At 43.4% G+C, this 20,506-nt stretch overlaps 1 non-coding gene and 51 pseudogenes across 1 annotated transcript; all 52 read right to left on the minus strand.

Moving 5' to 3' along the window:
* On the minus strand, positions 1 to 119 carry LOC134887169 (5S ribosomal RNA; annotated as a pseudogene).
* Positions 120 to 226: 107 nt separating this feature from the next.
* On the minus strand, positions 227 to 345 carry LOC134894152 (5S ribosomal RNA; annotated as a pseudogene).
* A 107-nt stretch (positions 346 to 452) lies between these two features.
* LOC134895140 (5S ribosomal RNA) lies at positions 453 to 571 on the minus strand (annotated as a pseudogene).
* A 560-nt stretch (positions 572 to 1,131) lies between these two features.
* LOC134897663 (5S ribosomal RNA) lies at positions 1,132 to 1,250 on the minus strand (annotated as a pseudogene).
* A 104-nt stretch (positions 1,251 to 1,354) lies between these two features.
* Positions 1,355 to 1,473, minus strand: LOC134896109 (5S ribosomal RNA; annotated as a pseudogene).
* Positions 1,474 to 1,580: 107 nt separating this feature from the next.
* Positions 1,581 to 1,699, minus strand: LOC134897737 (5S ribosomal RNA; annotated as a pseudogene).
* Positions 1,700 to 1,806: 107 nt separating this feature from the next.
* On the minus strand, positions 1,807 to 1,925 carry LOC134897664 (5S ribosomal RNA; annotated as a pseudogene).
* Positions 1,926 to 2,029: 104 nt separating this feature from the next.
* Positions 2,030 to 2,148, minus strand: LOC134896110 (5S ribosomal RNA; annotated as a pseudogene).
* A 107-nt stretch (positions 2,149 to 2,255) lies between these two features.
* Positions 2,256 to 2,374, minus strand: LOC134894859 (5S ribosomal RNA; annotated as a pseudogene).
* Positions 2,375 to 2,481: 107 nt separating this feature from the next.
* LOC134888443 (5S ribosomal RNA) lies at positions 2,482 to 2,600 on the minus strand (annotated as a pseudogene).
* Positions 2,601 to 2,704: 104 nt separating this feature from the next.
* On the minus strand, positions 2,705 to 2,823 carry LOC134896111 (5S ribosomal RNA; annotated as a pseudogene).
* A 107-nt stretch (positions 2,824 to 2,930) lies between these two features.
* LOC134897738 (5S ribosomal RNA) lies at positions 2,931 to 3,049 on the minus strand (annotated as a pseudogene).
* Positions 3,050 to 3,156: 107 nt separating this feature from the next.
* Positions 3,157 to 3,275, minus strand: LOC134897723 (5S ribosomal RNA; annotated as a pseudogene).
* A 107-nt stretch (positions 3,276 to 3,382) lies between these two features.
* Positions 3,383 to 3,501, minus strand: LOC134892761 (5S ribosomal RNA; annotated as a pseudogene).
* Positions 3,502 to 3,609: 108 nt separating this feature from the next.
* LOC134896829 (5S ribosomal RNA) lies at positions 3,610 to 3,728 on the minus strand (annotated as a pseudogene).
* A 107-nt stretch (positions 3,729 to 3,835) lies between these two features.
* Positions 3,836 to 3,954, minus strand: LOC134897106 (5S ribosomal RNA; annotated as a pseudogene).
* Positions 3,955 to 4,286: 332 nt separating this feature from the next.
* On the minus strand, positions 4,287 to 4,405 carry LOC134897950 (5S ribosomal RNA; annotated as a pseudogene).
* A 107-nt stretch (positions 4,406 to 4,512) lies between these two features.
* On the minus strand, positions 4,513 to 4,631 carry LOC134894521 (5S ribosomal RNA; annotated as a pseudogene).
* A 107-nt stretch (positions 4,632 to 4,738) lies between these two features.
* LOC134898044 (5S ribosomal RNA) lies at positions 4,739 to 4,857 on the minus strand (annotated as a pseudogene).
* Positions 4,858 to 4,964: 107 nt separating this feature from the next.
* Positions 4,965 to 5,083, minus strand: LOC134897784 (5S ribosomal RNA; annotated as a pseudogene).
* Positions 5,084 to 5,190: 107 nt separating this feature from the next.
* Positions 5,191 to 5,309, minus strand: LOC134892762 (5S ribosomal RNA; annotated as a pseudogene).
* A 108-nt stretch (positions 5,310 to 5,417) lies between these two features.
* On the minus strand, positions 5,418 to 5,536 carry LOC134895680 (5S ribosomal RNA; annotated as a pseudogene).
* A 104-nt stretch (positions 5,537 to 5,640) lies between these two features.
* Positions 5,641 to 5,759, minus strand: LOC134897650 (5S ribosomal RNA; annotated as a pseudogene).
* Positions 5,760 to 5,866: 107 nt separating this feature from the next.
* Positions 5,867 to 5,985, minus strand: LOC134895568 (5S ribosomal RNA; annotated as a pseudogene).
* Positions 5,986 to 6,318: 333 nt separating this feature from the next.
* Positions 6,319 to 6,437, minus strand: LOC134894853 (5S ribosomal RNA; annotated as a pseudogene).
* Positions 6,438 to 6,544: 107 nt separating this feature from the next.
* LOC134888444 (5S ribosomal RNA) lies at positions 6,545 to 6,663 on the minus strand (annotated as a pseudogene).
* A 333-nt stretch (positions 6,664 to 6,996) lies between these two features.
* On the minus strand, positions 6,997 to 7,115 carry LOC134894895 (5S ribosomal RNA; annotated as a pseudogene).
* A 107-nt stretch (positions 7,116 to 7,222) lies between these two features.
* On the minus strand, positions 7,223 to 7,341 carry LOC134894651 (5S ribosomal RNA; annotated as a pseudogene).
* A 333-nt stretch (positions 7,342 to 7,674) lies between these two features.
* LOC134898521 (5S ribosomal RNA) lies at positions 7,675 to 7,793 on the minus strand (annotated as a pseudogene).
* A 105-nt stretch (positions 7,794 to 7,898) lies between these two features.
* LOC134896352 (5S ribosomal RNA) lies at positions 7,899 to 8,017 on the minus strand (annotated as a pseudogene).
* A 105-nt stretch (positions 8,018 to 8,122) lies between these two features.
* On the minus strand, positions 8,123 to 8,239 carry LOC134897343 (5S ribosomal RNA; annotated as a pseudogene).
* Positions 8,240 to 8,324: 85 nt separating this feature from the next.
* On the minus strand, positions 8,325 to 8,443 carry LOC134895009 (5S ribosomal RNA; annotated as a pseudogene).
* Positions 8,444 to 8,550: 107 nt separating this feature from the next.
* On the minus strand, positions 8,551 to 8,669 carry LOC134893891 (5S ribosomal RNA; annotated as a pseudogene).
* Positions 8,670 to 8,776: 107 nt separating this feature from the next.
* LOC134894990 (5S ribosomal RNA) lies at positions 8,777 to 8,895 on the minus strand (annotated as a pseudogene).
* A 107-nt stretch (positions 8,896 to 9,002) lies between these two features.
* Positions 9,003 to 9,121, minus strand: LOC134898010 (5S ribosomal RNA; annotated as a pseudogene).
* A 106-nt stretch (positions 9,122 to 9,227) lies between these two features.
* Positions 9,228 to 9,346, minus strand: LOC134886297 (5S ribosomal RNA). The gene has a single exon (XR_010170384.1). It is a non-coding gene; the product is annotated as a 5S ribosomal RNA (ribosomal RNA).
* A 105-nt stretch (positions 9,347 to 9,451) lies between these two features.
* Positions 9,452 to 9,570, minus strand: LOC134895759 (5S ribosomal RNA; annotated as a pseudogene).
* Positions 9,571 to 9,901: 331 nt separating this feature from the next.
* LOC134895026 (5S ribosomal RNA) lies at positions 9,902 to 10,020 on the minus strand (annotated as a pseudogene).
* A 332-nt stretch (positions 10,021 to 10,352) lies between these two features.
* LOC134894115 (5S ribosomal RNA) lies at positions 10,353 to 10,471 on the minus strand (annotated as a pseudogene).
* A 105-nt stretch (positions 10,472 to 10,576) lies between these two features.
* Positions 10,577 to 10,695, minus strand: LOC134895556 (5S ribosomal RNA; annotated as a pseudogene).
* Positions 10,696 to 10,802: 107 nt separating this feature from the next.
* On the minus strand, positions 10,803 to 10,921 carry LOC134896839 (5S ribosomal RNA; annotated as a pseudogene).
* Positions 10,922 to 11,253: 332 nt separating this feature from the next.
* On the minus strand, positions 11,254 to 11,372 carry LOC134896494 (5S ribosomal RNA; annotated as a pseudogene).
* A 105-nt stretch (positions 11,373 to 11,477) lies between these two features.
* On the minus strand, positions 11,478 to 11,596 carry LOC134893322 (5S ribosomal RNA; annotated as a pseudogene).
* Positions 11,597 to 11,703: 107 nt separating this feature from the next.
* LOC134898018 (5S ribosomal RNA) lies at positions 11,704 to 11,822 on the minus strand (annotated as a pseudogene).
* A 105-nt stretch (positions 11,823 to 11,927) lies between these two features.
* On the minus strand, positions 11,928 to 12,046 carry LOC134897142 (5S ribosomal RNA; annotated as a pseudogene).
* Positions 12,047 to 12,153: 107 nt separating this feature from the next.
* LOC134896492 (5S ribosomal RNA) lies at positions 12,154 to 12,272 on the minus strand (annotated as a pseudogene).
* A 105-nt stretch (positions 12,273 to 12,377) lies between these two features.
* LOC134896096 (5S ribosomal RNA) lies at positions 12,378 to 12,496 on the minus strand (annotated as a pseudogene).
* Positions 12,497 to 12,601: 105 nt separating this feature from the next.
* LOC134897637 (5S ribosomal RNA) lies at positions 12,602 to 12,720 on the minus strand (annotated as a pseudogene).
* Positions 12,721 to 12,827: 107 nt separating this feature from the next.
* On the minus strand, positions 12,828 to 12,946 carry LOC134891094 (5S ribosomal RNA; annotated as a pseudogene).
* Positions 12,947 to 13,274: 328 nt separating this feature from the next.
* On the minus strand, positions 13,275 to 13,393 carry LOC134898293 (5S ribosomal RNA; annotated as a pseudogene).
* Positions 13,394 to 13,498: 105 nt separating this feature from the next.
* On the minus strand, positions 13,499 to 13,617 carry LOC134896063 (5S ribosomal RNA; annotated as a pseudogene).
* A 6,722-nt stretch (positions 13,618 to 20,339) lies between these two features.
* On the minus strand, positions 20,340 to 20,458 carry LOC134895510 (5S ribosomal RNA; annotated as a pseudogene).
* Positions 20,459 to 20,506: the final 48 nt, after the last annotated feature.

Raw genomic sequence — 20,506 nt, forward strand, 5'->3', positions numbered from 1 at the left:
TATCTACAACACCTTGTATTCCCAGGTGGTCTCCCATCTAAGTACTAACCAGGCCCAACACTGCTTAGCTTCCAAGATCAGATGAGGTTGGGCATATCCAGTGTGGTGTGGCTGTAGATGAGCTTTGTGGTTTCTGTTGGAGCTTTTCTACTTCTAACTACTGGTACATAAATGAATACATTTTAAAATGGAATGCATCAACAGAACGGTGTTGGCAGTATAAAAATACCTACAGCACCTTGTATTCCCAGGTGGTCTCCCAACCAAGTACTAACCAGGCCCAACACTGCTTAGCTTCCAAGATCAGAGGATGTTGGGCGTATCCAGTGTGGTGTGGCTGTAGATGAGCTTTGTGGTTTCTGTTGGAGCTTTTCTACTTCTAACTACTGGTACAAAAATGAAAAAGTTTTAAAATGGAATGCATCAACAGAACGGTGTTGGCAGTATAAAAACACCGACTGCACCTTGTATTCCCAGGTGGTATCCCATCTAAGTACTAACCAGGCCCAACACTGCTTAGCTTCCAAGATCAGATGAGGTTGGGCATATCCAGTGTGGTGTGGCTGTAGATGAGCTTTGTGGTTTCTGTTGGAGCTTTTCTACTTCTAACTACTGGTACATAAATGAATAAGTTTTAAAATGGAATGCATTAACAGAACGGTGTTGTCAGTATAAAAATACCTACAGCACCTTGTAATCCCAGGTGGTCTCTCATCTAAGTGCTAACCAGGCCCAACTCTGCTTTGTTTCCAAGATCAGATAAGATTAGGCGTATCCAGTGTGTTGTGGCTGTATATGAGCTTTGTGGTTTCTGTTAGAGCTTTTCTACTTCTAACTACTGGTACATAAATGAATAAGTTTGAAGATGGAATGCATCAACAGAACGTTGTTGGCAGTATATAAATACCTACAGCACCTTGTATTCCCAGGTGGTCTTCCATACAAGTCCTAACCAGTCTCAACTCTGCTTACATTCCAAGATCAGATGAGATTGGGTGTATCCAGTGTGGTGTGGCTGTAGATGAGGTTTGTGGTTTCTGTTAGAGCTTTTCTACTTCTAACTACTGGTACATTAATTTTCAAAGTGTGAAAATGGAATGCATTAACAGAACGTTGTTGGCAGTATAAAAATACCTACAGCAGCTTGTATTCCTAGGTGGTCTCCCATCCAAGTACTAACCAGGTACAACTCTGCTTATCTTCCAAGATCAGATGAGATTGGGCAAATACAGTGTGGAGTGGATGTAGATGAGAATTGTGGTTTCTGTTAGAACTTTTCTACTTCTAGCTACTGGTACATTAATGAATACGTTTGAAAATGGAATGCATCAACAGAATGGTGTCCGTATAAAAATACCTACATCACCTTGTATTCCCAGGTGGTTTCCCATCCAAGTACTATCCAGGCCCAACACTGCTTAGCTTCCAAGATCAGATTAGATTTGGCGTATCCAGTGTGGTGCGACTGTAGATGAGCTTTGTGGTTTCTGTTAGAGCTTTTCTACTTCTAACTACTGGTACATAAATGAATAAGTTTGAAAATGGAATGCATCAACAGAACGGTGTTGGCAGTATAAAAATACCTACAGCACCTCGTATTCCCAGGTGTTCTCCCACCCAAGTATTAACCAGGCCCAACACTACTTAGCTTCCAAGATCAGATTAGATTGGGCATATTCATTGTGGTGTGGCTGTAGAGTAGCTTTGAGGTTTCTGTTAGAACTTTTCTACTTCTAACTACTGGTACATAAATGAATAAGTTTAAAAATGGAATGCATCAACAGAACGGTGTTGGCAGTATAAAAATACCTACAGCAGCTTGTATTCCTAGGTGGTCTCCCATCCAAGTACTAACCAGGTACAACTCTGCTTATCTTCCAAGATCAGATGAGATTGGGCAAATACAGTGTGGAGTGGATGTAGATGAGAATTGTGGTTTCTGTTAGAACTTTTCTACTTCTAGCTACTGGTACATTAATGAATACGTTTGAAAATGGAATGCATCAACAGAATGGTGTCCGTATAAAAATACCTACATCACCTTGTATTCCCAGGTGGTTTCCCATCCAAGTACTATCCAGGCCCAACACTGCTTAGCTTCCAAGATCAGATTAGATTTGGCGTATCCAGTGTGGTGCGACTGTAGATGAGCTTTGTGGTTTCTGTTAGAGCTTTTCTACTTCTAAATACTGGTACATAAATGAATAAGTTTGAAAATGGAATGCATCAACAGAATGGTGTTGGCAGTATAAAAATACCTACAGCACCTTGTATTCCCAGGTGGTCTCCCATCCAAGTACTAAACAGGCCCAACACTGCTTAGCTTCCAAGACCAGATTAGATTGGATGTGCCCAGTGTAGTGTGGCTATAGATGAGCTTTGTGGTTTCTGTTAGAGCTGTTCTACTTCTAACTACTGGTACATAAATAAATACGTTTGAAAATGGAATGCATCAACAGAACGGTGTTGGCAGTATAAAAATACCTACAGCACCTTATATTCCCGGGTGGTCTCCCATCGAAGTACTAACCGGGGCCAACACTGCTTAGCTTCCAAGATCTGATGAGATTGGGCGTATCCAGTGTGGTGTGGCTGTAGATGAGCTTTGTGGTTTCTGTTAGAACTTTTCTACTACTAACTACTGGTACATAAATGATTAAGTTTGAAAATGGAATGCATCAACAGAATGGTGTCCGTATAAAAATACCTACATCACCTTGTATTCCCAGGTGGTTTCCCATCCAAGTACTATCCAGGCCCAACACTGCTTAGCTTCCAAGATCAGATTAGATTTGGCGTATCCAGTGTGGTGCGACTGTAGATGAGCTTTGTGGTTTCTGTTAGAGCTTTTCTACTTCTAACTACTGGTACATAAATGAATAAGTTTGAAAATGGAATGCATCAACAGAACGGTGTTGGCAGTATAAAAATACCTACAGCACCTCGTATTCCCAGGTGTTCTCCCACCCAAGTATTAACCAGGCCCAACACTACTTAGCTTCCAAGATCAGATTAGATTGGGCATATTCATTGTGGTGTGGCTGTAGAGTAGCTTTGTGGTTTCTGTTAGAACTTTTCTACTTCTAACTACTGGTACATAAATGAATAAGTTTCAAAATGGAATGCATCAACAGAACGGTGTTGGCAGTATAAAAATGCCTACAGAACCTTATATTCCCAGGTGGTCTCCCATCCAAGTACTAACCAGGAACAACACTGCTTAGCTTCCAAGATCAGATTTGATTGGGCGTATCCAGTGTGGTGTAGCTGTAGATGAGCTTTGCGATTTCTGTTAGAGCTTTTCTACTTCTAACTACTCGTACATAAATGAAAAAGTTTGAAAATGCAATGCATCAACAGAACGGTGTTGGCAGTATAAAAATACCTACAGCACCTTGTATTTCCAGATGGTCTCCAATCCTAGTACTAACCAGGCCCAACACTGCTTAGCTTCCAAGATCAGATGAGATTAGGCGTATCCAGTGTGGTGTGGCTGTAGATGAGCTTTGTGGTTTCTGTTAGAGCTTTTCTACTTCTAACTACTGATACATAAATTTTTAAAGTGTGAAAATGGAACGCATTAACAGAACGGTGTTGGCAGTATAAAAATACCTACAGCACCTTGTATTCTCAGGTGGTCTCCCATCCAAGTAATAACCAGGCACAACTCTGCTTAGCTTCCAAGATCAGATGAGATTTGGCAAATCCAGTGTGGTGTGGCTGTAGATGAGAATTGTGGTTTTTGATAGAGCTTTTCTACTTCTAACTACTCGTACATAAATGAATAAGTTTGAAAATGGAATGCATCAACAGAACGGTGTTGGCAGTATAAAAATACCTACAGCACATTGTATTCCCAGGTGTTCTCCCATCCAAGTACTAACCAGGTCCAACACTGCTTAGATTCCAAGATCAAATTAGATTGGGCATATTCAGTGTGGTGTGGCTGTAGATGAGCTTTGTGGTTTCTGTTAGAACTTTTCTACTTCTAACTACTGGTACATAAATGAATACGTTTGAAAATGGAATGCATCAAAAGAACGGTGTTGGCTGTATTAAAATACCTACAGCACCTTATATTCCCTGGTGGACTCCCACCCATGTATTAACCAGGCCAAACACAACTTAGCTTCCAAGATCAGATGAGTTTGGGTGAATCCAGTGTGGTGTAGATGTAGATGTACTTTGGGGTTTCTGTTAGAGCTTTTCTACTTCTAAATACTGGTACATAAATGAATAAGTTTAAAAATGGAATGCATCAACAGAATGTGTTGGCAGTATAAAAATACCTACAGCACCTTGTATTCCCAGGTGGACTCCCATCCACGTACTAACCAGGCCCAACACTGCTGAGCTTCCAAGACCAGATTAGATTGGATGTGCCCAGTGTAGTGTGGCTATAGATGAGCTTTGTGGTTTCTGTTAGAGCTTTTCTACATCTAACTACTGGTACATAAATAAATACGTTTGAAAATGGAATGCATCAACAGAACGGTGTTGGCAGTATAAAAATACCTACAGCACCTTATATTGCCGGGTGGTCTCCCATCGAAGTACTAACCGGGCACAACACTGCTTAGCTTCCAAGATCGGATGAGATTGGGCGTATCCAGTGTGGTGTGGCTGTAGATGAGCTTTGTGGTTTCTTTTAGAACTTTTCTACTTCTAACTACTGGTACATAAATGAATAAGTTTGAAAATGGAATGCATCAACAGAATGGTGTTGGCAGTATAAAAATACCTACAGCACCTTATATTCACAGATTGGCTCTCATCCCAGTACTAACCAGGCCAAACACTGCTTAGCTTCCAAGATCAGATGAGATTGGGCGTATCCAGTGTGGTGTGGCTGTAGAGGAGCTTTGTGGTTTCTGTTAGTACTATTCTACTTCTAACTACAGGTACATAAATTAATAAGTTTGAAAATGGAATGCATCAACAGAACGTTGTTGGCAGTATAAACATATCTACAGCACCTTGTATATACAGGTGATCTACCATCCAAGTACTAACCAGGCCCAACACTGCTTAGCTCCCAAGAGCAGATGAGATTGGTCGTATCCAGTGTGGTGTGGCTGTAGATGAGTTTTGTGGTTTCTGTTAGAGCTTTTCTACTTCTAACTACTGGTACATAAATGAATAAGTTTGAAAATGGAATGCATCAACAGAACTGTGTTGGCAGTATAAAAATACCTACAGCACCTTGTATTCCCAGGTGTTCTCCCATCCAAGTACTAAACAGGCCCAACACTGCTTAGCTTCCAAGATCAGATGAGATTGTGCATATCCAGTGTGGTGTGGCTGTAGATGAGCTTTGTGGTTTCTGTTAGAGCTTTTCTACTTCTAACTACTGGTACATAAATTTTCAAAGTGTGAAAATGGAATGCATTAACAGAACGGTGTTGGCAGTATAAAAATACATACAGCACCTTGTATTCCCAGGTGATCTCCCATCCAAGTACTAACCAGGCACAACTCTGCTTAGCTTCCAAGATCAGATGAGATTGGGCAAATCCAGTGTGGTGTGGCTGTAGATGAGAATTGTGGTTTCTGTTAGAACTTTTCTACTTCTAACTACTGGTACATAAATCAATACATTTGAAAATGGAATGCATCAACAGAATGGTGTCTGTATAAAAATACCTACAGCCCCTTGTATTCCCAGGTGGTTTTCCATCCAAGTACTATCCAGGCCCAACACTGCTTGGCTTCCAAGATCAGATTAGATTGGACGTATCCAGTGTGTTGTGACTGTAGATGGGCTTTGTGGTTTTTGATAGAGCTTTTCTACTACTAACTACTCGTACATAAATGAATAAGTTTGAAAATGGAATGCATCAATAGAACGGTGTTGGCAGTATAAAAATACCTACAGCACCTTGTATTCCCAGGTGTTCTCCCATCCAAGTACTAACCAGGTCCAACACTGCTTAGATTCCAAGACCAAATGAGATTGGGCATATTCAGAGTGGTGTGGCTGTAGATGAGCTTTGTGGTTTCTGTTAGAACTTTTCTACTTCTAACTACTGGTACATAAATGAATACATTTGAAAATGTAATGCATCAAAAGAGCGGTTTTGGCTGTATTAAAATACCTACATCACCTTATATTCCCTGGTGGACTCCCACCCATGTATTAACCAGGCCAAACACAACTTAGCTTCCAAGATCAGATGAGATTGGGTGAATCCAGTGTGGTGTACATGTAGATGAACTTTGTGTTTTCTGTTAGAGCTTTTCTACTTCTAAATACTGGTACATAAATGAATAAGTTTGAAAATGGAATGCATCAACAGAATGGTGTTGGCAGTATAAAAATACCTACAGCACCTTGTATTCCCAGGTGGTCTCCCATCCAAGTACTAAACAGGCCCAACACTGCTTAGCTTCCAAGACCAGATTAGATTGGATGTGCCCAGTGTAGTGTGGCTATAGATGAGCTTTGTGGTTTCTGTTAGAGCTGTTCTACTTCTAACTACTGGTACATAAATAAATACGTTTGAAAATGGAATGCATCAACAGAACGGTGTTGGCAGTATAAAAATACCTACAGCACCTTATATTCCCGGGTGGTCTCCCATCGAAGTACTAACCGGGGCCAACACTGCTTAGCTTCCAAGATCTGATGAGATTGGGCGTATCCAGTGTGGTGTGGCTGTAGATGAGCTTTGTGGTTTCTGTTAGAACTTTTCTACTACTAACTACTGGTACATAAATGATTAAGTTTGAAAATGGAATGCATCAACAGAATGGTGTTGGTAGTATAAAAATACCTACAGCACATTATATTCACAGATTGGCTCTCATCCCAGTACTAACCAGGCCAAACACTGCTTAGCTTCCAAGATCAGATGACATTGGGCGTATCCAGTATGGTGTGGCTGTATATGAGTTTTGTGGTTTCTGTTAGAGCTTTTCTACTTCTAACTACTGGTACATAAATGAATAAGTTTGAAAATGGAATGCATCAACAGAACGGTGTTGGCACTATAAAAATACCTACAGCACCTTATATGCCCAGGTGTTCTTCCATCCAAGTACTAACCAGGCCCAACACTGTTTAGCTTCCAAGATCAGATGAGATTGGGCGTATCCAGTGTGGTGTGGCTGTAGATGAGTTTTCTGGTTTCTGTTATAGCTTTTCTACTTTTAACTACTGGTACATAAATGAATACGTTTGAAAATGGAATGCATCAACAGAACGTTGTTGGCAGTATAAAAATATCTACAGCACCTTGTATTCCCAGGTGGTCTACCATCCAAGTACTAACCAGGCCCAACACTGCTTAGTTTCCAAGATCAGATCAGATTGGGCGTATCCAGTGTGGTCTGTCTGTAGATGAGCTTTGTGGTTTCTGTTAAATCTTTTTTACTTCTAACTACTGGTACATAAATGAATAAGTTTGAAAATGGAATGCATCAACAGAACGTTGTTGGCAGTATAAAAATAAATAGTGCACGTTATATTCCCAGGTGTTCTCCCATCCAAGTAGTAACAAGGCCCAACACTGCTTAGCGTCCAAGATCAGATGAGATTGGGCACATCCAGTGATGTGTGGCTGTAGATGAGCTATGTGGTTTCTGTTAGTACTTTTCTACTTCTAACTACTGGTACATAAATGAATAAGTTTGAAAATGGAATGCATCAACAGAACGGTGTTGGCAGTATAAAAATACATACAGCACCTTGTATTGCGAGGTAGTCTCCCATCCAAGTACTAACCAAGCCCTACACTGCTTAGCTTCCAAGATAAGTTGAGACTGGGTGTAACCAGTGTGGTGTGGCTGTAGATGAGCTTTGTGGTTTCTGTTAGAGCTTTTCTACTTCTAACTACTGGTATAAATGAATAAGTTTATAAATGGATTGCATCAACAGAAAGTTGCTGGCAGTATAAAAATACCTACAGCACCTTTTATTCCCAGGTGGTCTCCCATCGAAGCACTAATCAGCTCCAATACTGCTTAGCTTCCAAGATCAGATGAGATTGGGCGTATCCAGTGTGGTGTGGCTGTAGATGAACTATGTGGTTTCTGTTAGAGCTTTTCTACTTCTAACTACTGGTATAAATGAATAAGTTTGAAAATGGAATGCATCAACAGAACGTTGTTGGCAGTATAAAAATACTTACAGCACTTGGTATTCCCAGGTGGTCTCCCATCCATGTACTAACCAGGCCCTACACTGCTTAGCTTCCAGGATCGGATGAGATTAGGCGTATCCAGTGTGGTTTCTGTTAGAGCTTTGCAACTTCTAACTACTGGTACATAAATGAATAAGTTTGAAAATGGAATGCATCAACAGAACGGTGTTGGCAGTATAAAAATACCTACAGCACCTTGTATTTCCAGGTAGTCTCCCATCCAAGTACTAACCAGGCCCAACATTGCTTAGCTTCCAAGATCGGATGAGATTAGGTGTATCCCGTGTGGTGTGGCTGTTGATGAGCTTTGTGGTTTCTGTTAGAACTTTTCTACTTCTAACTACTGGTACATAAATGAATATGTTTGAAAATGGATTGCATCAACAGAACAGTGTTGGCAGTATAAAAATACCTACAGCACTTTGTATTCCCAGGTGGTCTCCCATCCAAGTACTAAACAGGCCCAGCACTGCTTAGCTTCCAGGATCGGATGAGATTTGGCGTATCCAGTGTGGTGTGGCTGTAGATGAGCTTTGTGGTATCTGTTAGAGCTTTTCTACTTCTAACTACTGGTACATAAATGAATGAGTTTGAAAATGGAATGCATCAACAGAACGGTGTTGGCAGTATAAAAATACCTACAGCACCTTGTATTTCCAGGTGGTCCCCCATCCAAGTACTAACCAGTCCCAACACTGCTTAGCTTCCAAGATCATATGAGATTAGGCATATCCAGTGTGGTGTGGCTGTAGATGAGCTTTGTGGTTTCTGTTAGAACTTTTCTACTTCTAACTACTGGTACATAAATGAATATGTTTGAAAATGGATTGCATCAACAGAACGGTGCTGGCAGTATAAAAATACCTACAGCACCTTTTATTCCTAGGTGGTTTCCCATCCAAGCACTAACCAGGTCCAATACTGCTTAGCTTCCAAGATCAGATGAGATTGGATGTATCCAGTGTGGTGCGGCTGAAAATGAGCTATGTGGTTTCTGTTAGAGCTTTTCTACTTCTAACTTCTGGTTATAAATGAATAAGTTTGAAAATGTAATTCATCAACAGAACGGTGTTGGCAGTATAAAAATACCTACAGCACCTTGTATTCCCAGGTGGTCTCCCATCCAAGTACTAACCAGGCCCAACACTGCTTAGTGTCCAAGATCAGATGAGATTGGGCGCATCCAGTGAGGTGTGGCTGTAGATGAGCTTTGTGGTTTCTGTTAGAGCTTTTCTACTTCTAACTACTGGTATAAATGCATAAGTTTGAAAATGGAATGCATCAACAGAACGGTGTTGGCAGTATAAAAATTCCTACAGCACTTAGTACTCCCAGGTGGTCTCCCATCCAAGTACTAACCAGAACCAACACTGCTTAGCTTCCAAGATCATATGAGATTAGGCATATCCAGTGTGGTGTGGCTGTAGATGAGCTTTGTGGTTTCTGTTAGAACTTTTCTACTTCTAACTACTGGTACATAAATGAATATGTTTGAAAATGGATTGCATCAACAGGAAGGTGCTGGCAGTATAAAAATACATACAGCACCTTTTATGCCCAGGTGGTCTCCCATCCAAGCACTAATCAGCTCCAATTTAACTTAGCTTCCAAGATCAGATGAGATTGGGCGTATCCAGTTTGGGGTGGCTGTAGATGAGCTATGCGGTTTATATTAGAGCTTTTCTACTTCTAACTACTGGTATAAATGAATAAGTTTGAAAATGGAATGCATCAACAGAACGGTGTTGGCAGTATAAAAATACCTACAGCACCTGGTATTCCTAGGTAGTCTGCAACCGAAGTACTAAACAGGCCCAACACTGCTTAGCTTCCAAGATCAGACGAGATTGGGCGTATCCAGTGTGGTGAGACTGCAGATGACCTTTGCGGTTTCTGTCAGAACTTTTCTACTTCTAACTACTGGTACATAAATGAATAAGTTTGAAAATGGAATGCATCAACAGAACGGTGTTGGCAGTAAAAAAATACCTGCAGCACCTTGTATTTCCAGGTGGTCTCCACCCAAGAACAAACTAGGCCCAATACTGCTTAGCCTCCAGGATTGGATGAGATTAGATGTATCCAGTGTGGTGTGGCTGTAGATGAGTTTTGCGGTTTCTGTTAGAGCTTTTCTACTTCTAACTACTGGTACATAAGTGAATAAGTTTGAAAATGGAATGCATCAACAGAACGGTGTTGGCAGAATAAAAATACCTACAGCACCATGTATTTCCAGGTGGTCTCCCATCCAAGTACTAACCAGGCCCAACACTGCTTAGATTCCAAGATCAGAGGAGATTAGGCGTATCCAGTGTGGTGTGGCTGTAGATGAGCTTTGTGGTTTCTGTTAGAGCTTTTCTACTTCTAACTACTAGTATAAATGAATAAGTTTAAAAATGTAATTCATCAACAGAACGGTGTTGGCAGTATAAAAATACCTACAGCACCTTGTATTCCCAGGTGGTCTCCCATCCAAGTACTAACCAGGCCCAACACTGCTAAGCTTCCAAGACCAGATTAGATTGGATGTGCCCAGTGTAGTATGGCTATAGATGAGCTTTGTGGTTTCTGTTGGAGCTTTTCTACTTCTAACTACTGGTACATAAGTTAATTAGTTTGAAAATGGAATGCATCAACAGAACGGTTTTGGCAGTATTAAAATACCCAGAGCACCTTGTATTCCCAGGTGGTTTCCCATCCAAGGACTAGATAGGCCCAACACTGCTTAACTTCCAAGATCAGATGAGATTTGGCGTATCCAGTGTGGTGTAGCTGTAGATGAGCTTTGTGGTTTCTATTAGAGCTTTTCTACTTCTAACTACTGGTACATAAATGAATAATTTTGAAAATGGAATACATCAACAGAATGGTGTTTGCAGTATAAAAATACCAGCAGCACCTTGTATTCCCAGGTGATCTCCCATCCAAATCCTAACCAGGATCAACACTGCTTACTTTCCAAGATCAATTGAGATTGGGTGTATCCAGTGTGGTGTGGCTGTAGAATACTTTGTGGTTTCTGTTAGAGCTTTTCTACTTCTTACTACTGGTACATAAATGAATTAGTTTGAATATGTAATGAATCAACAGAACGGTGTTGGCAGTATAAAAATACCTACAGCACATTGTATTCCCAGGTGGTCTCCCATCCAAGTACTAACCAGGCCCAACACTGCTTAGCTTCCAGGATCAGATGACATTAGATGTATCCAGTGTGGTGTGGCTGTAGATGAGCTTTGTGGTTTCTGTTAGAGCTTTTCTACTTCTAACTACTGGTATAAATGAATAAGTTTGAAAATGTAATTAATCAACAGATCGGTGTTGGCAGTATAAAAATACCTACAGCACCTTGTATTCCCAGGTGTGCTCCCATCCAAGTACTAACCAGGCCCAACATTGCTTAGCGTCCAAGATCAGATGAGATTGGGCGCATACAGTGAGGTATGGCTGTAGATGAGCTATGTGGTTTCTGTTAGTACTTTTCTACTTCTAACTACTGGTACATAAATGAATAAGTTTGAAAATGGAATGCATCAACAGAACGGTGTTGGCAGTATAAAAATACATACAGCACCTTGTATTGCGAGGTAGTTTCCCATCCAAGTACTAACCAAGCCCTACACTGCTTAGCTTCCAAGATCAGTTGAGACTGGGCGTAACCAGTGTGGTGTGGCTGTAGATGAGCTTTGTGGTTTCTGTTAGAGCTTTTCTACTTCTAACTACTGGTATAAATGAATAAGTTTGAAAATGTAATTCATCAACAGAACGGTGTTGGCAGTATAAAAATACCTACAGCACCTTGTATTTCCAGGTAGTCTCACATCCAAGTACTAACCAGGCCCAACACTGTTTAGCTTCCAAGATCGGATGAGATTAGGCATATCCAGCGTGGTGTGGTTGTAGATGAGCTTTGTGGTTTCTGTTAGAACTTTTCTACTTCTAACTACTGGTACATAAATGACTATGTTTGAAAATGGATTGCATCAACAGAACGGTGCTGGCAGTATAAAAATACCTACAACACCTTTTATTCCTAGGTGGTCTCCCATCCAAGCACTAACCAGGTCCAATACTGCTTAGCGTCCAAGATCAGATGAGATTGGGCGCATCCAGTGAGGTGTGGCTGTAGATGAGCTTTGTGGTTTCTGTTAGAGCTTTTCTACTTCTAACTACTGGTATAAATGAATAAATTTGAAAATGGATTGCATCAACAGAAAGGTGCTGGCAGTATAAAAATACCTACAGCACCTTGTATTCCCAGGTGGTCTCCCATGAAAGCACTAATCAGCTCCAATACTGCTTAGCTTCCAAGATCAGATGAGATTGGGTGTATCCAGTGTGGTGTGGCTGTAGATGAGCTATGTGGTTTCTGTTAGAGCTTTTCTACTTCTAACTACTGGTATAAATGAATAAGTTTGAAAATGGAATGCATCAACAGAACGGTGTTGGCAGTATAAAAATTCCTACAGCACTTGGTATTCCCAGGTGGTCTCTCATACATGTACTAATCAGGCCCTATACTGCTTAGCTTCCAAGATCAGATGAGAATGGGCGTACCCAGTGTGGTGTGGCTGTAGATGAGCTTTGTGGTTTCTGTTAGAGATTTTCTTCTTCTAACTACTGGTACATAAATGAATAAGTTTGAAAATGGAATGCATCAACAGAACAGTGTTGGCAGTACAAAAATACCTACAACACCTTGTATTTCCAGGTGGTCTCCCATCAAAGTACTAACCAGAACCAACACTGCTTAGCTTCCAAGATCAGATGAGATTGGGCGTATCCAGTGTGGTATGGCTGTAGATGAGAATTGTGGTTTCTGTTAGAACTTTTCTACTTCTAACTACTGGTACATAAATGAATATGTTTGAAAATGGATTGCATCAACAGGAAGGTGCTGGCAGTATAAAAATACATACACCTTTTATGCCCAGGTGGTCTCCCATCCAAGCACTAATCAGCTCCAATACAACTTAGCTTCCAAGATCAGATGAGATTGGGCGTATCCAGTGTGGTGTGGCTGTAGATGAGCTATGTGGTTTATATTAGAGCTTTTCTACTTCTAACTACTGGTATAAATGAATAAGTTTGAAAATGGAATGCATCAACAGAACGGTTTTGGCAGTATAAAAATACCTACAGCACCTTGTATTTCCAGGTGGTCCCCCATCCAAGTACTAACCAGGCCCAACACGGCTAAGCTTCCAAGACCAGATTAGATTGGATGTGCCCAGTGTAGTGTGGCTATAGATGAGCTTTGTGGTTTCTGTTAGAGCTTTTCTACTTCTAACTACTGGTATAAATGAATAAGTTTGAAAATGTAATTCAGCAACAGAACGGTTTTGGCAGTATTAAAATACCTAGAGCACCTTGTATTCCCAGGTGGTTTCCCATCCAAGGACTAAATAGGCCCAACACTGCTTAACTTCCAAGATCAGATGAGATTGGCCGTATCCAGTGTGGTGTAGCTGTAGATGAGCTTTGTGGTTTCTATTAGAGCTTTTCTACTACTAACTAATGGTACATAAATGAATAATTTTGAAAATGGAATGCATCAACAGAACGGTGTTTCTCTAACGTCCTAAGTGGATGCTGGGGAATCCGTAAGGACCATGGGGATTAGCGGCTCCGCAGGAGACTGGGCACAACTACAAATAAAGCTTTTAGACTACTGGTGTGCACTGGCTCCTCCCACTAAGACCCTCCTCCAGACCTCAGTTAGATTCTTGTGCCCGGCTGAGCTGGATGCACACTAGGGGCTCTCCTGAGCACCTAGAAAGAAAGTATATTTAGTTTTTTTATTTTCAGTGAGATCTGCTGGCAACAGACTCACTGCAGCGAGGGACTAAGGGGAGAAGAAGCGAACCTACCTAACATGTGGTAGTTTGGGCTTCTTAGGCTACTGGACACCATTAGCTCCAGAGGGATCGACCGCAGGACCCGACCTTGGTGTTCATTCCCGGAGCCGCGCCGCCGTCCCCCTTACAGAGCCAGAAGCACGAAGAAGGTCTGGAAAATCGGCGGCAGAAGACTTCAGTCTTCACCAAGGTAGCGCACAGCACTGCAGCTGTGCGCCATTGCTCCTCATGTACACCTCATACTTCGGTCACTGATGGGTGCAGGGCGCTGGGGGGGGGGCGCCCTGAGGACAATAGATAACACCTTGGCTGGCAAAATATACATCATATATAGTCCCAGAGGCTATGTAGATGTAAAATTACCCCTGCCAGTATCACAGAAAAAGCGGGAGAAAGTCAGCCGAAAAGGGGGCGGGGCTTCTCCCTCAGCACACTGGCGCCATTTTTCCCCCACAGTTCCGCTGGAAGGAAGCTCCCTGGCTCTCCCCTGCAGTCTGAGAAAACTACAGAAGGGTAAAAAAGAGAGGGGGGGGGCACTAAATTTAGGCGCAGTATAGATATATATATATGTAATATATATAAAAAAGCAGCTATAGGGAAAACACTCATTGATAGTGGGATCCCAGTGTTATATAGCGCTCTGGTGTGTGCTGGCATACTCTCTCTCTGTCTCCCCAAAAGGCTTTGTGGGGTCCTGTCCTCTGTCAGAGCATTCACTGTGTGTTTGCGGTGTGTCGGTACGGCTGTGTCGACATGTTTGATGAGGAGGCTTATGTGGAGGCGGAGCAGATGCCTGTAAATGTGATGTCACCCCCTGCGGGGTCGACACCTGAGTGGATGGTGCTGTGGAAGGAATTACGTGATAGTGTCGACTCCTTACATAAAAGGTTTGACGACATACCTAATGTGGGACAGCCGGCTTCTCAGCCTGTGCCTGCCCAGGCGTCTCAAAAACCATCAGGGGCTCTAAAACGCCCGCTACCTCAGATGGTTGACACAGATGTCAACACGGATACTGACTCCAGTGTCGACGACGAAGAGACTAATGTAACTTCCAGTAGGGCCACACGTTACATGATTGAGGCAATGAAAAATGTGTTGCACATTTCTGATGTTACCCCCGGTACCACAAAAAAGGGTATAATATTTGGAGAGAAAAAACTACCAGTAGCTTTTCCTCCATCTGAAGAATTAAATGAAGTGTGTGAAGAAGCGTGGGCTTCCCCTGATAAAAAGATGGTAATTTCTAAGAGGTTACTAATGGCATACCCTTTCCCGCCAGAGGATAGGTCACGCTGGGAAACATCCCCTAGGGTGGATAAAGCGCTCACACGCTTGTCGAAGAAGGTGGCACTACCGTCTCCGGATACGGCCGCCCTGAAGGAATCTGCTGGTAGAAAGCAGGAGGCTATCCTGAAATCTATATATACACACACAGGTGTGATACTGAGGCCAGCTATAGCTTCAGCCTGGATGTGCAGCACTGCTGCTGCGTGGTCAGATTCCCTGTCAGAGAATATAGATACCCTAGACAGGGACACTATTTTGCTGAACGTAGAGCATATAAAAGACGCACTTTTATATATGAGGGATGCACAGAGGGATATTTGCCGGCTGGCATCCAAAATTAGTGCAATGTCCATTTCTGCCAGGAGAGGGTTATGGACTCGGCAGTGGACAGGTGATGCAGATTCCAAATGACACATGGAAGTTCTGCCTTATAAGGGTGAGGAATTGTTCGGGGATGGTCTCTCGGACCTCGTTTCCACAGCAACAGCTGGGAAGTCTGCATTTTTGCCCCATGTTCCCTCACAACCAAAGAAAGCACCGTATTATCAGGTACAGTCCTTTCGGCCCAATAGGGGCAAGCGGGTTAAAGGCGCGTCCTTTCTGCCCAGAGGCAGAGGTAGAGGGAAAAAGCTGCAGCATACAGCCAGTTCCCATGAGCAAAAGTCCTCCCCCGCTTCCTCTAAGTCCACAGCATGACGCTGGGGCTCCACAGGCAGAGCCAGGTACGGTGGGGCCCGTATTAAGCATTTCAGCAAGCAGTGGGCTCGCTCACGGGTGGATCCCTGGATCCTTCAAATAGTATCTCAGGGGTACAAACTGGAATTCGAGACGTCTCGCCCCCGCCGTTTCCTCAAATCTGCCTTGCCAACCACTCCCTCAGGCAGGGAGGCAGTGTTACAGGCAATTCAAAAGCTGTATTCACAACAAGTGATAGTAAAGGTGCCCCTACTTCAACAAGGAAAGGGTTACTATTCCACAATGTTTGTGGTACCGAAACCGGACGGTTCGGTTCGGTGAGACCCATTTTAAATTTGAAATCCTTGAACACATATATCAAAAAATTCAAGTTCAAGATGGAATCGCTCAGGGCGGTTATTACGAGCCTGGACGAGGGAGATTACATGGTATCGCTGGACATCAAGGATGCTTACCTACATGTCCCCATTTACCATCCTCACCAGGAGTACCTCAGGTTTGTGGTATAAGATTGTCATTACCAATTCCAGACGTTACCGTTCGGTCTCTCCACGGCTCCGAGGGTCTTTACCAAGGTAATGGCGGAAATGATGATACTCCTTCGAAGGAAGGGAGTTTTAATTATCCCGTACTTGGACGATCTCCTGATAAAGGCGAGGTCCAGAGAGCAGTTGTTGGTAGGGGTAGCACTATCTCGGGAAGTGCTACAACAGCACGGCTGGATTCTAAACATTCCAAAGTCACAGCTGGTCCCTACGATCTTATTCCGGGCGGCTTTGAGATCTCCAAATAGCCGCTGCCGCTGCCGTCTCATACCGCTACAGCCAGCTGATTCCTGAGCGGTGCTCGCTCTCCTCTCCGTGACACTGCTGTTGTGTGTGGGTAACGCAGGATTCCTGTCCGGGGACGCCCGGTAGACGGACCAACCCACTGGAGAGGTAATTGTTCATTATTTACGGACTCACTGGCCTCCCTATGTGATCCCATATTGGAATCAGTTATATCACTTTTCTTCATACATCAATACTGAGCATTATGAACGGCACCTAATATCTGGCATGGATTTTGGACTTTAACACACCACATCTACAGAGGCAGTTCTGTAAAAGTCCAACATACTGCTGACACTGTGAGACACCGGACTGTGTTATCATTAATGCAACATGTCTGTTTATTATTATTATTTTTATTAATTAACACATTATGTTTTAAATAAACTTGCTGTCTTTTCATATTGATACATTGGCTCTCTCCTTTGTTATTTGAATCCTTCTGAAATTCAGCGCAGCCAGTTCTCTTTTTCAGTCTATTTCTCCCCACTATTACACATATAGTTGCAGGCTGCGCAGTAATTCAGAGGGCTTCTGATATATACGTTTAATTATCATATTGAGGCGCTTTTTTACAGTTAAATCTGTTTGTTTTTGGTCCCTACGACACGCCTGCTGTTCCTAGGGATGGTTCTGGACACAGAACAGAGAAAAGTGTTTCTCCCGGAGGAGAAGGCCAAGGAGCTGTCATCTCTAGTCAGAGGCCTCCTAAAACCAAAGCAGGTGTCGGTGCATCACTGCACGCGGATCCTGGGAAAAATGGTAGCTTCCTACGAAGCGATTCCATTCGGCAGGTTTCATGCAAGAACCTTTCAGTGGGACCTGTTGGACAAGTGGTCCGGATCGCATCTTCAGATGCACCGTCTGATAACCCTGTCTCCAAGGACAAGGGTGTCTCTGCTGTGGTGGCTGCAGAGTGCTCATCTTCAAGAGGGCCGCAGATTCGGCATACAGGACTGGGTCCTGGTGACCACGGATGCCAGCCTTCGAGGCTGGGGAGCAGTCACACAGGGAAGAAACTTCCAAGGACTATGGTCAAGTCAGGAGACTTCCCTGCACATAAATATTCTGGAACAAAGGGCCATTTACAATGCCCTAAGTCAGGCAAAACCCCTGCTTCAAAACCAGCCGGTACTGATCTAGTCAGACAACATCACGGCAGTCGCCCATGTAAATCGACAGGGCGGCACGAGAAGCAGGACGGCGATGGCAGAAGCCACAAGGATTCTCCGATGGGCGGAAAATCACGTGTTAGCACGGTCAGCAGTGTTCGTTCCGGGAGTGGACAACTGGGAAGCAGACTTCCTCAGCAGGCACGACCTCCACCCGGGAGAGTGGGGACTTCATCCAGAAGTCTTTCAAATGATTGTAAACCAGTGGGTAAAACCACAGGTGGACATGATGGCGTCCCGCCTAAACAAAAAGCTAGAAAAATATTGCGCCAGGTCAAGAGACCCGCAGGCGATAGCTGTGGACGCTCTGGTAACACCGTGGGTGTACCGATCGGTTTATGTGTTCCCTCCTCTTCCTCTCATACCAAAGGTACTGAGGATAATAAGGAGAAGAGGAGTAAGAACTATACTCATTGTTCTGGATTGGCCAAGAAGAGCGTGGTATCCGGAACTTCAAGAAATTATGTCAGAGGACCCATGGCCTCTACAGCTCAGACAGGACCTGCTGCAGCAGGGGCCCTGTCTGTTCCAAGACTTACCGCGGCTGCGTTTGACGGCATGGCGGTTGAACACCGGATCCTAAAGGAAAAGGGCATTCCGGAGGAAGTCATTCCTACGCTGATAAAAGCTAGGAAAGAAGTAACCGCGAACCATTATCACCGCATATGGCGAAAATATGTTGCGTGGTGTGAGGCCAGGAAGGCCCCAACGGAAGAATTTCAGCTGGGCCGGTTCCTGCACTTCCTACAGTCAGGGGTGACTATGGGCCTTAAATTGGGTTCCATTAAGGTCCAGATTTCGGCTCTATCGATTTTCTTCCAGAGAGAATTGGCTTCACTACCTGAAGTTCAGACTTTTGTTAAGGGAGTGCTGCATATTCAGCCCCCTTTTGTGCCTCCAGTGGCACCTTGGGATCTCAACGTGGTGTTGGATTTCCTAAAGTCACATTGGTTTGAGCCACTGAAAACCGTGGATTTAAAATATCTCACGTGGAAAGTGGTCATGTTGTTGGCCTTGGCTTCGGCCAGGCGGGTTTCAGAATTGGCGGCTTTGTCATGTAAAAGCCCTTATCTGATTTTCCATATGGATAGGGCAGAATTGAGGACTCGTCCCCAGTTTCTCCCCAAAGTGGTATCAGCTTTTCATCTGAACCAACCTATCGTGGTGCCTGCGGCTACGAATGACTTGGAGGCTTCCAAGTTGTTGGATGTAGTCAGGGCCCTAAAAATGTATGTTTCCAGGACAGCTGGAGTCAGGAAGACTGACTTGCTTTTTATCCTGTATGCGCCCAACAAGTTGGGTGCACCTGCTTCTAAGCAGACTATTGCTCGCTGGATCTGTAGTACGATTCAGCTTGCACATTCTGCGGCTGGACTGCCGCATTCTAAATCAGTAAAAGCCCATTCCACAAGGAAAGTGGGCTCTTCTTGGGCGGCTGCCCGAGGGGTCTCGGCTCTTCAACTTTGCCAAGTTGCTACTTGGTCAGGGGCAAACACGTTTGCTAAATTCTACAAATTTGATACCCTGGCTGAGGAGGACCTTGAGTTCTCTCATTCGGTGCTGCAGAGTCATCCGCACTCTCCCGCCCGTTTGGGAGCTTTGGTATAATCCCCATGGTCCTTACGGAGTCCCCAGCATCCACTTAGGACGTTAGAGAAAATAAGAATTTACTCACCGGTAATTCTATTTCTCATAGTCCGTAGTGGATGCTGGGCGCCCATCCCAAGTGCGGATTGTCTGCAATACTTGTATACAGTTATTGCTTAACTAAAGGGTTATTGTTGAGCTATCTGTTGAGAGGCTCAGTTGTTATCATGCTGTTAACTGGGTATTGTATCACGAGTTATACGGTGTGATTGGTGTGGCTGGTATGAGTCTTACCCGGGATTCAAAATCCTTCCTATTTGTGTCAGCACTTCCAGGCACAGTATCCTAACTGAGGTCTGGAGGAGGGTCTTAGTGGGAGGAGCCAGTGCACACCAGTAGTCTAAAAGCTTTCTTTGTAGTTGTGCCCAGTCTCCTGCGGAGCCGCTAATCCCCATGGTCCTTACGGAGTCCCCAGCATCCACTACGGACTATGAGAAATAGAATTACCAGTGAGTAAATTCTTATTTTGCAGTATAAAAATACCAGCAGCACCTTGTTTTCCCAGGTGGTCTCCCATCCAAATCCTAACCAGGATCAGCACTGCTTACTTTCCAAGATCAATTGAGATTGGGTGTATCCAGTGTGGTGTGGCTGTAGAATACTTTGTGGTTTCTGTTAGAGCTTTTCTACTTCTTACTACTGGTACATAAATGAATAAGTTTGAATATGGAATGCATCAAAAGAACGGTGTCGGCAGTATAAAAATACCTACAGCACTTTGTATTCCCAGGTGGTCTCCCATCCAAGTACTAACCAGGCTCAACACTGCTTAGCTTCCAAGATCAGATGACATTGGATGTATCCAGTGTGGTGTGGCTGTAGATGAGCTTTGTGGTTTCTGTTAGAGCTTTTCTACTTCTAACTACTGGTAT

The sequence above is a fragment of the Pseudophryne corroboree genome, chromosome 3 (genome assembly GCF_028390025.1).
Source record: "Pseudophryne corroboree isolate aPseCor3 chromosome 3, aPseCor3.hap2, whole genome shotgun sequence".
Lineage (NCBI taxonomy): Eukaryota > Metazoa > Chordata > Amphibia > Anura > Myobatrachidae > Pseudophryne > Pseudophryne corroboree.